At 34.6% G+C, this 10,935-nt stretch overlaps 1 pseudogene; it reads left to right on the top strand.

The window, feature by feature from the left end:
- The first annotated feature begins 294 nt into the window (after positions 1-294).
- LOC101559200 (COMM domain-containing protein 2-like) lies at positions 295-1,037 on the top strand (annotated as a pseudogene).
- Positions 1,038-10,935: the final 9,898 nt, after the last annotated feature.

The raw sequence follows: 10,935 nt of genomic DNA, 5'->3' as shown, positions 1-10,935 counted from the left end.
GTTTCCCAGAGCACCACCAAGAAGGAGCACAGAGTCCGGAGTAAACCCTCAGCACTGCTGGATGTGGCCCAACTGTCCTCCACCCAAATACATATAATTGCTGATGGAAAGGTATGTAGGCATACGCATGTGATCAAAGTATGAAGCCTATCAATGTATTAATAAACACTGAAAAGTTATTTACCTTTGGCAGAGATAAACAAAAATGAGATTGCAGAGAGATTTTATATGAACATTTAAATATTAGTGCTGAAAAGTATTTGAAGCAACACGTTATAGAACTGGGTGGGGAAGATGCTGCTGGCCCTGTAGGAGGAGCATCAGAAGAATCGGGAATTCCTTCTGCAGGTGGACAGAGCGGGGGGTCACTGAGCTTGGGCGGATCACGGTGAAGTTCGTGAGGCAAGGCTCAAAACCCCAAAGCTCATGAAGGTACCACCAGAAAACTCATGAACCCCAAAGTTTACAGAGGCACCGCCAGCAAACTCCATTTGAGCAGTGATACTGTCCAGCTTGGGTTGAAGGGACTGACCTACCTGCTTGCAGAAAGCTCCAAGCTCATGATTTCTGAACTGGATTTCAGAAATTTAATTTATTCATCTTAATTAATTAATTTATTTGTGTGCGGTATTTTTTTCACTATTGTTTATTGAATCATTGTGAGATACACCCTTACAAAGCTATTCATGATCAGATGTCAGTCATATAGTGTTCCAACACGCATCCCTCCACCAGTTCTGTGCTGTGATTCTCTGAAGGATTGAACAAATTCTTGCTTCAGCTTTACCGAGACAGCAGAAAGGAGATCAGAACTCATCTGACTGAATTCACACTTGTGCTGCCTAGTTACCACAGCCTGGAGTGGCAGCTAGATGTGCAGCTCGCAAGCAGGAGCTGGAGGCAGCAAATCCAAAGGTTGGTGACCTTAGAGCTGTACCTGGCTGGCCCAGGAAGGAGAGCGCCGCCCGCGGGTGCTGCAGGAGCAGCAGGAGACAAGGACCTGCCGCTGCCACAAGGTGTTCCGCAGCATCAAGTAGCCTGGCACCAGGACCTCATGGTGTTAGCTTGCTTCCCACAGTGAATTGCGTCCGAATCGATGGTGGTGATGCACAGAGATTCCACAGAAGGTCTATACCGTGTCGCCGAGTTCATGATCCAGAGCTAAGGTCTTGTTCTTTCTGGGCCCTCTGCCCAGACAGCATTTCGACAAAATCAGATGCTACTTGTTATTCAGATATGCAAATAAGAACGCATCAACCGGGGAGAATCTATGATACTGCTCTGTCTCATCTATATATATGTATACATATACATATATATGTATATATGTGTATATATATGAATAATTCTGGGTTTTGTCCTCTTAACTTTTAGTTTTTTTCCTCCTCGTTATTAATAGACCAAAACTTGGAAATAAAATTTGCAGTGTGATAACCAAAACCAAAACCAAACAAACAATTAAAAATCCCTGGATGGCAGATATAGGATTTTTAGTATATATTTATATATGCATATATTCTATCTGTCTTTCAGATATTTAAAAAATAAGTGAATGAAAAAGTGATGTTACAAAATGAGACCCTCATCTTATGCAAGAGATTAAGTTAATAATTAAAAAGCATTTTATTCATAGTCTACCATATATTATCAAGGATAAAATCTTACATCATGAATCCCAATGATATTATTTTCTTGAATCTATAAGAATTTTAAACTAGTTTTAAAAAATGTTTTGCCTTTCCTTATAATGGTATATAGTTATCTTTGCATAACTAATATGTTTAAAATATTTAAATATTTGCTGCTAAATTAATGGGCTCTCAATAATCTAGTATTAATGGGGCTCATTCAATTGCAAATTAATGGACTAAAAACCTGCATAATTAGTGAAGTTACTGGATTATATAATTGACAAATCTAAGAGAAACATGTTTCTCAGACGCATGGTCCAAAATATTTAAATGTATCTGGGAAGTTTTCTCTTTATTTTCTGGATGTTTTTTCTCATGGTAGTTCTCCAAACTCGCAAGTTCACTATCTTAGTTCCATCTATTATAACAGAGTATTATAGACCGGGTAGGTTATAAACAACAGAAATTTTTTTTTCAAAGTTCTGAACTTAGAAGCCCGATATCATTGTGCTGGCCTGGCAGAATTCTCATGAGAGCTCTTTTAGGTTGAAGACCCAAGAATTGTCATTGTATCTTCGAGTGGCTAGAAACAGAGAGAAAGCAACTTTTCTCATATTTAAAAAATCACTAATCCTATTAATGAGGGTTCCAGTCTCACTGCCTTCTTTAATCCTAACTACCTTCCCAGTGTCTCATTTCATAACATAAATTGATTGATGTGTCATAATATGGCAGTTTGTAAATTTTCTGCCATACTTCTTTGTTGGTCTGAAACAAAATTTAAAATATCCACTAATAATAAAATTAATTCCTTGTTAATACTAATAACATTTCTTTTGAATTTGGGGTCACACTTCCTGTACTCAGAGCTTACTCTTTGCTCTGTTCTCAGAGATGACTCCTGATGGTACAAAGGGACCAAATATGGTGCATGGATTAATCAGAGTTCATCAAATGCAAGGCAAGTGCCTAAATCCTTATACTATTTCTGTGACTCAATATAACAAGTTTTTAAGGCCTATAGATTGATAGGAGTTATACCCCTGAAGACTTTACATATTTGTTTGCTATATACCAAGTGTGAATGCTTTCTTATGATCTATGTCAAAACATTGAAAAATGTGCAACAGATGCATAACTGAAATTTCTTTAAATAAAAACAAACAAATGCATTTAAATCACATCTAGCATTTTAATGATTCAATTGTGAATTAGGTCCTTCTTTTATTGGTAATTAGAGTGGGGAACAGATGGTATAAACTTTGGCAAAAAGTGATAATCTCCCTAAACAAATAGGTTGTCACTGATTACTCACAAAATAAGGATCAATTCTCTTGATCAAATGTCTATTTTAAAGGTTAGGAATTATGAAATGTATTAAATGTGTTTCAACTATGAAGATGTGGTATTTTATAAGCAGGAAACAGCTTCCTGATGCTATGAGTCTTTGGCTCTTTCTGTTAATTGTTACTCATCTAAGGATGGCTTTAAGCCCTAGACAAAAATATTTGGAGAAAGTCCTTTATTGTTGCCAGCATACCATTGCAGTGATTTATCCCTTCTTCCCTTCTACTACTATCTTGCCTCTTCTCTAAAATATTCTTTTTTTGAGTTTACCAGATGAATCTCCATAAGGAACCCCAAGAACACTGAGACCTCAAAGGAGTTCTTCAAGAGCTGTACCAATTCATTTTGTTTTTAGACTTGATGCATATTCAATAATAGCTGATAATCCAGGCAAATAAGAGGCTTAGTGACAGCTCCTAGCCAGAAACCCAGGCTATAGATAACTAAGGTGATGACTGATATCCTCTCTCTGATTAATTGGCAAAATTAAACGACCAGTTAAAAGGCCGAAGAGGAACAACTTTCTTCAGATGTGGGGTTTATTGATTCCTTGAAGTGATCATATACTTACTTTGGCCCTCACCTCATTGCTCCTATAGCCCCAACATGTCTTCACCTGAGTTCTATACACTTCTGGCTGTTGAAAGACCAAGAAAACTTTAATTTTAAAATTACCTTATCTTTCACTCAGACTTCTTCATTACACAGAAAAAGAGTAAGGATGCTCATAACTGTCTGTATAAGTGTTTGGAAAGTGATGAACAAGTGTTAAGGCAGGATATAGGAAGTCAAATGTGAATTGTGATAAGTATCAGGGCAGGCTACCTCAACATATCACTTTGCAATATTAATTCCTTTGAGTTAAAGTCACTTAAGAATCACTTAAGAAACAGCCAGTGGAAGGACACCCTCAGTTTGTCTCCCTAATATCAGGGAACAAACAACTTACATAGGAGATACCCCTCTTTTGAACAGGCAGATGGCTCAATGAGCAAAAGCTCACGGCCTGCACGCAGAAGTCCTGGGTTCTATTCTGGCACCACATGATTCTCTGAGTACCACCAGGTATGGAACAACCTCCGAGAACTAAACCAGGAGGTTTAGTAAAGAAGTCCAAGATTGTTTCATCAGAACTTCAAAAATATGTTTTTCTTACCAAAAAGATATAAACATATCCTGCTTTAGTTACACAACAGGATACTTTACGTAGGAGATTAAATTTATTTTTCTTCTCTGTGTGTTTCTTATGCCATTTTAAAATTACATAAGCAATGGGATGAAAGAAAAATTTTTCTTCCCCACAATTGGCACATTCAGTCTGGCAAGTTTTTTTGATGTGAAAAAGCAGTGGAATATTTAATTCAATTTTAACCTATTTGTATAAAGAATTTCCCCCTAAAAATATATCCTAGTTTTCAGATGCACATATTAAGTAAAGAATATGAAATAAATATTCATAAAAATAAATTCACTTTCTTGATAGACATTGATTTACATTGTTAATATATCAAACATTGGAAGAATGTTAAACTTTTTTTGTTTATACAAAATACAACAAAGGCATCTAAATATTTAAAACCATGTACTGCTATTGGTCTTGGCTGACCCAGGTTCTGTTCCTCCATCCCTCTCGGAGAGTCCAGCAAGCTACTGAGGGTATCCCGCCCCCACGGCAGAGCTGGCAAGCTATCCATGGAGTATTCGATATGCAAAAAACAGTAACAACAAGTCTCACAATGGAGACCTTACTGGTGCCAGCTCAAGCAAATCAATGAACAATGGGACGACAGTGCAGTAGTGCTACTGATATTGGAAAATTTTCTTCCAATTTAAGAGTTAAGGTGGTAGCAAGTTAGTGTTCAGTTTGATATCCTCTAACTTCTCATAAAATCCCCCCCAAAAAATAAAAACTGTGAAATTGTACCAGGGAATTAGATTAATAAATTTTAATCAACAGTTTGCTAACACCCAGAGAATTTTGCATAATAAGAGAAAATTGAATTCTACAGTGAAATACCAAAGCGGTCATACTAATAACATTTTTACTTATATTTGCTGAGCATGACTACTTTAGAGAGCACAAAACTCACTATCTAAGAGGAAAGACAGATTTCTGTTTCATCATCGACTAGAGGTCACCCAGGCAATTTATTTTCATCTCCGTTCCATCATTAAAATATTTCTGCTCTTTAGTCACTTGAGACATACAGTAAATATTTATAGAAATGTATGAAGTCTCAATAAGATATTGTGATTTTAATTGGATAATTTAAAAAATATAGAATCACTATACTTGAAATTACTACTTGAAAAATAGAGTACAATGTCTTGGAAACAGGAAATTTTAAGAAATCTATGCTTATTTAATCTCACATTACCATCTTTGTTCCATGATAACATCTAAAGACATTGCAAATACCTATATTTAGAAGCAGGTTAAATTCTAAAATATCTTCTAAGTGCATGTGAAAGTAAAGGGATCTTCAAGTTAACCATAAATAAATCATTTTATAATTAGCCAGGTTACTGAGCAGAGAAAGCAACAGATCTAGGGGAAAAGATGAAAACAGGTGAAGAGTGTTAGCTAAATTCATCGTGAAAATAATTTACCACTGTAAACACATATCATTTTTGTTTGATGCATACCTTAAACTTATACTATGTTATATGTTTCTTGTAGTTCAATAAACTTGGGTGGCAGAGACACATAAAAGAGTTACTCAACAGTATTATTTTTTTAAAGAGATTTTTATGGCTCAAAACACTGCATTCTAAATTGAAGAGAATAATGTGGAGTGGATTAATAACAAAAATAGCGTTCGTAAGAGAAAAATGGGGAGTATTGCCTTGACTGTAGATTATTATTTACTCAACTAGGTGTTCATAAATGAAATTTATATAGGCCTGCTAAGCCATGGCAATGTTTTTACAACAGTCTTTTCAAATTAAGATAAAAATTTACTTTAATTAAAATTTAGAAATAAACACTTTCTGTGTTCTCAGGAAATTAAAAGATTGATATAAAACCAAAGATTAAAAATATGGAAATAAAATAATAAATATTTATACAGTTATTTTTCAATTGTTCATTTGATGAAAATGTACTATATAGTAAGACAAATTTAAAATCTAAAAGCTGTCAAAGAAAAAATTCCAAATAATCATTGCAAAAATTAATTCATAACATATAAAAATATATATGTTTAAATAGTTTTTAAAATAAAATTAAATAAAAATTTGCTACCATTGAAGATGATTTTGTTAATCAGGTCTAAAATTCCAAGTTACAAAATGACGTAAGAAAACTGATGTGGGGAAATCACATAGAAACAAAATAAGAATTATTACCCTATATCATATAAGAGATATAAAATTCATGCTTGATTATTAAGCAATGCAATATGAAGTTCAAGATAATTTATAATGAAAATAAACACTAATTATGCCATAAGTTTTTTCCAGAAACTCCATAAAAATTGCCTAATAATAATGTTATAAAATTCATTATATGTCTGTATGTGTATAATTTTAGTCAAATGTAAGCATTTACTATATGCTTACTTCATATTTTATATAAGCTATGACTTTTCAAGTTTCTATTATATTTTCAAGATTCACTTATTCTTCTATGGTTTTTATATTAATAATTTTTACTAATGTTTTACTAATGTTATAAGCCATTAGTAACATGGCTTATAACAACAAAATCATGTTAGAAATCAAGAAATATTCATTAATAAAAGTACCATTAGGTGTCTGTAACACACAATATGTATAAACATATAAACATATTGAGACTCTGTGTTTATTTTCTCTCCCTAGAAAATATTGACTCAAATGATCAGCAGAGCCGAAAAAAATTGCTGAAAAGTATGAGAAAAAGCCAAAATAAAAACCTTTATCAAATGTTTGAAGACGACTTTCAGAATGGGTTTAATTTCTAAGAAAATCAAACGAAACAACAACAACACTATATGCAAAGGAGAACTGGGATACAGAGGGAGACAGGACTTAAGAAAGAAAGTTCAACATGTCATCTGAATGAAAGACATCTTAGCTACCTATTCTGTTTCCTTCCATAAAAACATTTACAAGTGTTACTATGGTAAAATTAGGCTTAAATTAACACTCCTCCCATATTCTACATTTGGGGTGGGGGGTGATCCATAAGTAACTGTGACCAGGGATCACTCCTATCAGTATATGTGGGGTCATTTGTGGGTCTGGGAATTGAATAAAGGTCATCCCTGTGCAACACAAGCACTTTCACACATGTTACTATCTTTCTGGCCCCTCCTCTCATACTCTAGATGTCATTCCTACCCCAGAGAAGATCACCCTGTTTTGGTTTCCAGACACATATTCCTGCAAATTGATCAAACTGAAGCATCATATATATAAGTGGAAGATTAAATTATTTTGCACGAATATTAAAGATAACCAGACCAAAAATAAAGACAAGAGGCAAATGGAGATAAATTCAGAACTCATGAAGCAATTAAAAGAGATAATATAGAAAACAAGAAACATGTTTAATAACCTGCAATTTATCCCTCAGCACTGCCAGGTGAGTTCCTAGTCCTTAAAGAAAGAATATGGTTATGTGAGTTTAAAATTTGGGAGAAAATTACATTCAATCTACTTTTCTAGATAATCTCTATTATCAATCATGTTAGGATACTGTTGCATATTATGCTATCATAGAAGAGTAAATCAATTATGAGCATGACATTCACCAGAAGTACTCTGGAATACATCCATTCTACTGCAATTTTGTAATAATTTTGTTGAAGTGTTCAGGAGAGGATATACTGATTATTTTTACCCGAACCCCCATGCAGGGAAAGAATAAATGTAATCATTTTTACATAGTGTTTTTATGAACTTTAGGTAATCATTGAATAAAAGATTTTTAATAATACCAATGTTGATGTGTAGTGTTTACTGTAGTGTTTATATGTTGGTGTTTTTAATTAATAAGAATAAATGAATTCATTAGGTCAAAACCAATTACCTCTATAAAGGAATACAATTTGTGAGTTCTAAAGAAAATATTTTCCTACTAAGACCATTAATATTGTAAAGAAAGAATTGATATAACATCACATATAAATTTATAGTCATTTTCAAGCTAAAATTAAAACACCTCATTGGTATTTCAATACGTAGTAGAAAAATAAATTGAACCATTTAATAAGATACTTAATGAGTAAATGAAGTTTTTTTAGTAACTTACATTTAAACTGATAGGGTTTTGAACTCACTTTGAGGCAATGTCTCTTCAATGATGGGACACAACATTCATTGCCATCCCATTGTAATATATATACATATAAAACACATATATATATACATAATACACACATATACATCTATGTGTACATATGTGTGCATATATATTATATATATTTCACTCTATAACAGTTATGCTTTAATCAAAATAGCCCAGGGAGTTATTTTAGCATGTTAACAAACAACTTTCTGTTGTGGTGTTACTTTCATACACTAATTACAACGCAAGGTGGAAGAGTTGCTTCATTTCAAACTTTACTTCAGAAAAATAATGTTTTGAAACTATATTTTACATTCTCATCCTAAGGAAAAGTGCTGGAACTAGTCAATGAAGCTTAAAATAAAACAAAGCATAATAAAAGAAGAAATTCAAGAAGCAGAGTGTTATGAAATTACATTCATTTCTAATATGCAATATCTAATATGTTACAGAGGAATTTAGGAGAGAAAGATAAAGAAAATCTGACCTTAGTTCTAAAAAGAAAAGCACATGATAAAGAATAGAGATTGTGGTAAAACGTATAGTTTTTAAATTTAAAAAGTTCAGGAATGGAAGATGTCAAATTATTGCAGAAATAGTAATTGCTATTATTTTAACAATATTTAAGCTTTATGCAAATATGGTTTTGAATATCCCACATATTTAACATACAGAAAAATTAAAGATTTAAATGTTTATAGAGACTCCCTTTCTTCAAATTGAAATTTTCATTTTATTTAAAATCAAATTTAGGGGCTGGAGTGATAGCACAGCGGGTAGGGCGTTTGCCTTGCACGCGGCCGACCCGGGTTCGAATCCCAGCATCCCATATGGTCCCCTGAGCACCGCCAGGGGTGATTCCTGAGTGCATGAGCCAGGAGTGACCCCTGTGCATCGCTGGGTGTGACCCAAAAAGCAAAAAAAAAAAAAAAAAAAAAAAATCAAATTTAATATTTGGTGCACATCCTGTAATGCTAAGAGGCTAGTCCTGACTCTATGCTTAGGGGTAATTTCCTGTAGTGCTCAGGTAACTATGCAGTGTCAGGGATTGAACCTGGCGTCCCAAATACAAAATATGTGCTTAGTTCATTGAACTATTTCTTTGGTATGAGAGACACCTTAAAAGTTCTTTGAGGGGCTACAGTGATAGCACAGCGGGCAGGGCATTAGCCTTGCACATGGCCGACCCAGGTTCGATTCCCAGCATCCTATATGGTCCCAGCACTGCCAGGAGTAGTTCCAGAGTGCAGAGCCAGGAGTAACCCCTGTGCATCGCTGGGTGTGACCCCAAAAGCAAAAAAAAAAGTTCTTTGGGCCCCAAAAGATCATACAGTGAGTAAGGCTCCTTGCCCGGTCAGGTGTGATTCTTGAGCACAGGACTGACATTGCATTGATCTCTGAGCATAGAAGCAAGGATACTCTCAGAGCACTATCAGTTATGGCCTCCAAACAAAACAAACTGAGAAAGTTCTTGCACTTAGTTGAGCACAGTGAGTGATATGTTATGCATTCTACTGACTATTCCTTGAAATAAAGTAGAAAAATAAATTCTGATTCACTGTTTATTGGAAGTATGATTTTATATATTAGACTATTTTTAATCTATCATTTTTCTGAGAGAAAATTCTATTTCTTTGTACATAATTTTTATTTGTACAAATGTGACTTTAAAAAACATGTTTATTATATAAGAAGAACGTAATTATGTTTCCATTGTTTTATTAAAATTGGCTGGTAGAGGAGGTTACTATGCTAAAACACTCAATGTTGGGGCTGAAGCAATAGCACAGCGGGAATGGCATTTGCCTTGCACTTTGCCGACCCAGTCTTGATTCCCAGCATCCCATATGATACCCCTGAGCACCACCAGGAGTAACTCCTGAGTCCTTAATGCATGAGTCAGGAGTAACACATGCGCATCTCCAGGAGTGACCCAAAAAGAAAAAAAAACCCTCAATGTAAATCATAATTATGTTTTATTATGACTAGGTGAAAATAATATATTTAGACACAGAAATGATATAAATTACATTTATAATATTTAGAGATATTTAGAAGTGATATCGATTCTCTATACTTATAGTAAGTAAATTATACTTACTAGGAAGATAAGATAATATGAGAAATGTACTAGTTCCTGATGTTCCATTTGCTGTTGAGGGAACAAACATCTCCGAATGCAGCAGTTATGTGTACCTAGCTCGAGAACTCAACATGACAAAGGACCTGGTACCCGAGTTGCTCAGGAGGAAGAGCAGCATGGAACGCCTTCAAGAACTTCAAAGAAGTTGTTAAGAGGATGAAGAACCTCTGGCTCCGGGCACATCTTTTCAACTCCACCATTCTTCTTGCACTAACACATGCCTCAGAGACCTAGGTCCTACAAAAACAGGATGAGAATGCTATTAGGGTATCCCAAAGAGGAATCAAAAGAGTCATGCTAGGAGTATCACATTTCACTCAAGTGAGAGAAGGAATCTGGAGTTCCAACCTCCAATCAAGGTCAAGGACGCTGTCTCATTTGCCAAGGTATCAAAAATCAGATGGGCCGGACATGTAATGTGATTCATCCACCTATGAGATGGTCATGTTTTTTCGTCAAGACCTTGAATGAACAGTTTGAGGCATTTTGTGTTCCTGGAGTGAACAGATGCCATTGGGCTACACTAGCGCATGGAGGTTCGA

Source organism: Sorex araneus, chromosome 1 (genome assembly GCF_027595985.1).
Source record: "Sorex araneus isolate mSorAra2 chromosome 1, mSorAra2.pri, whole genome shotgun sequence".
Lineage (NCBI taxonomy): Eukaryota > Metazoa > Chordata > Mammalia > Eulipotyphla > Soricidae > Sorex > Sorex araneus.
Note: the sequence above shows the minus strand (reverse complement) of the source record. Positions and strands in the feature narration are given on the sequence as shown.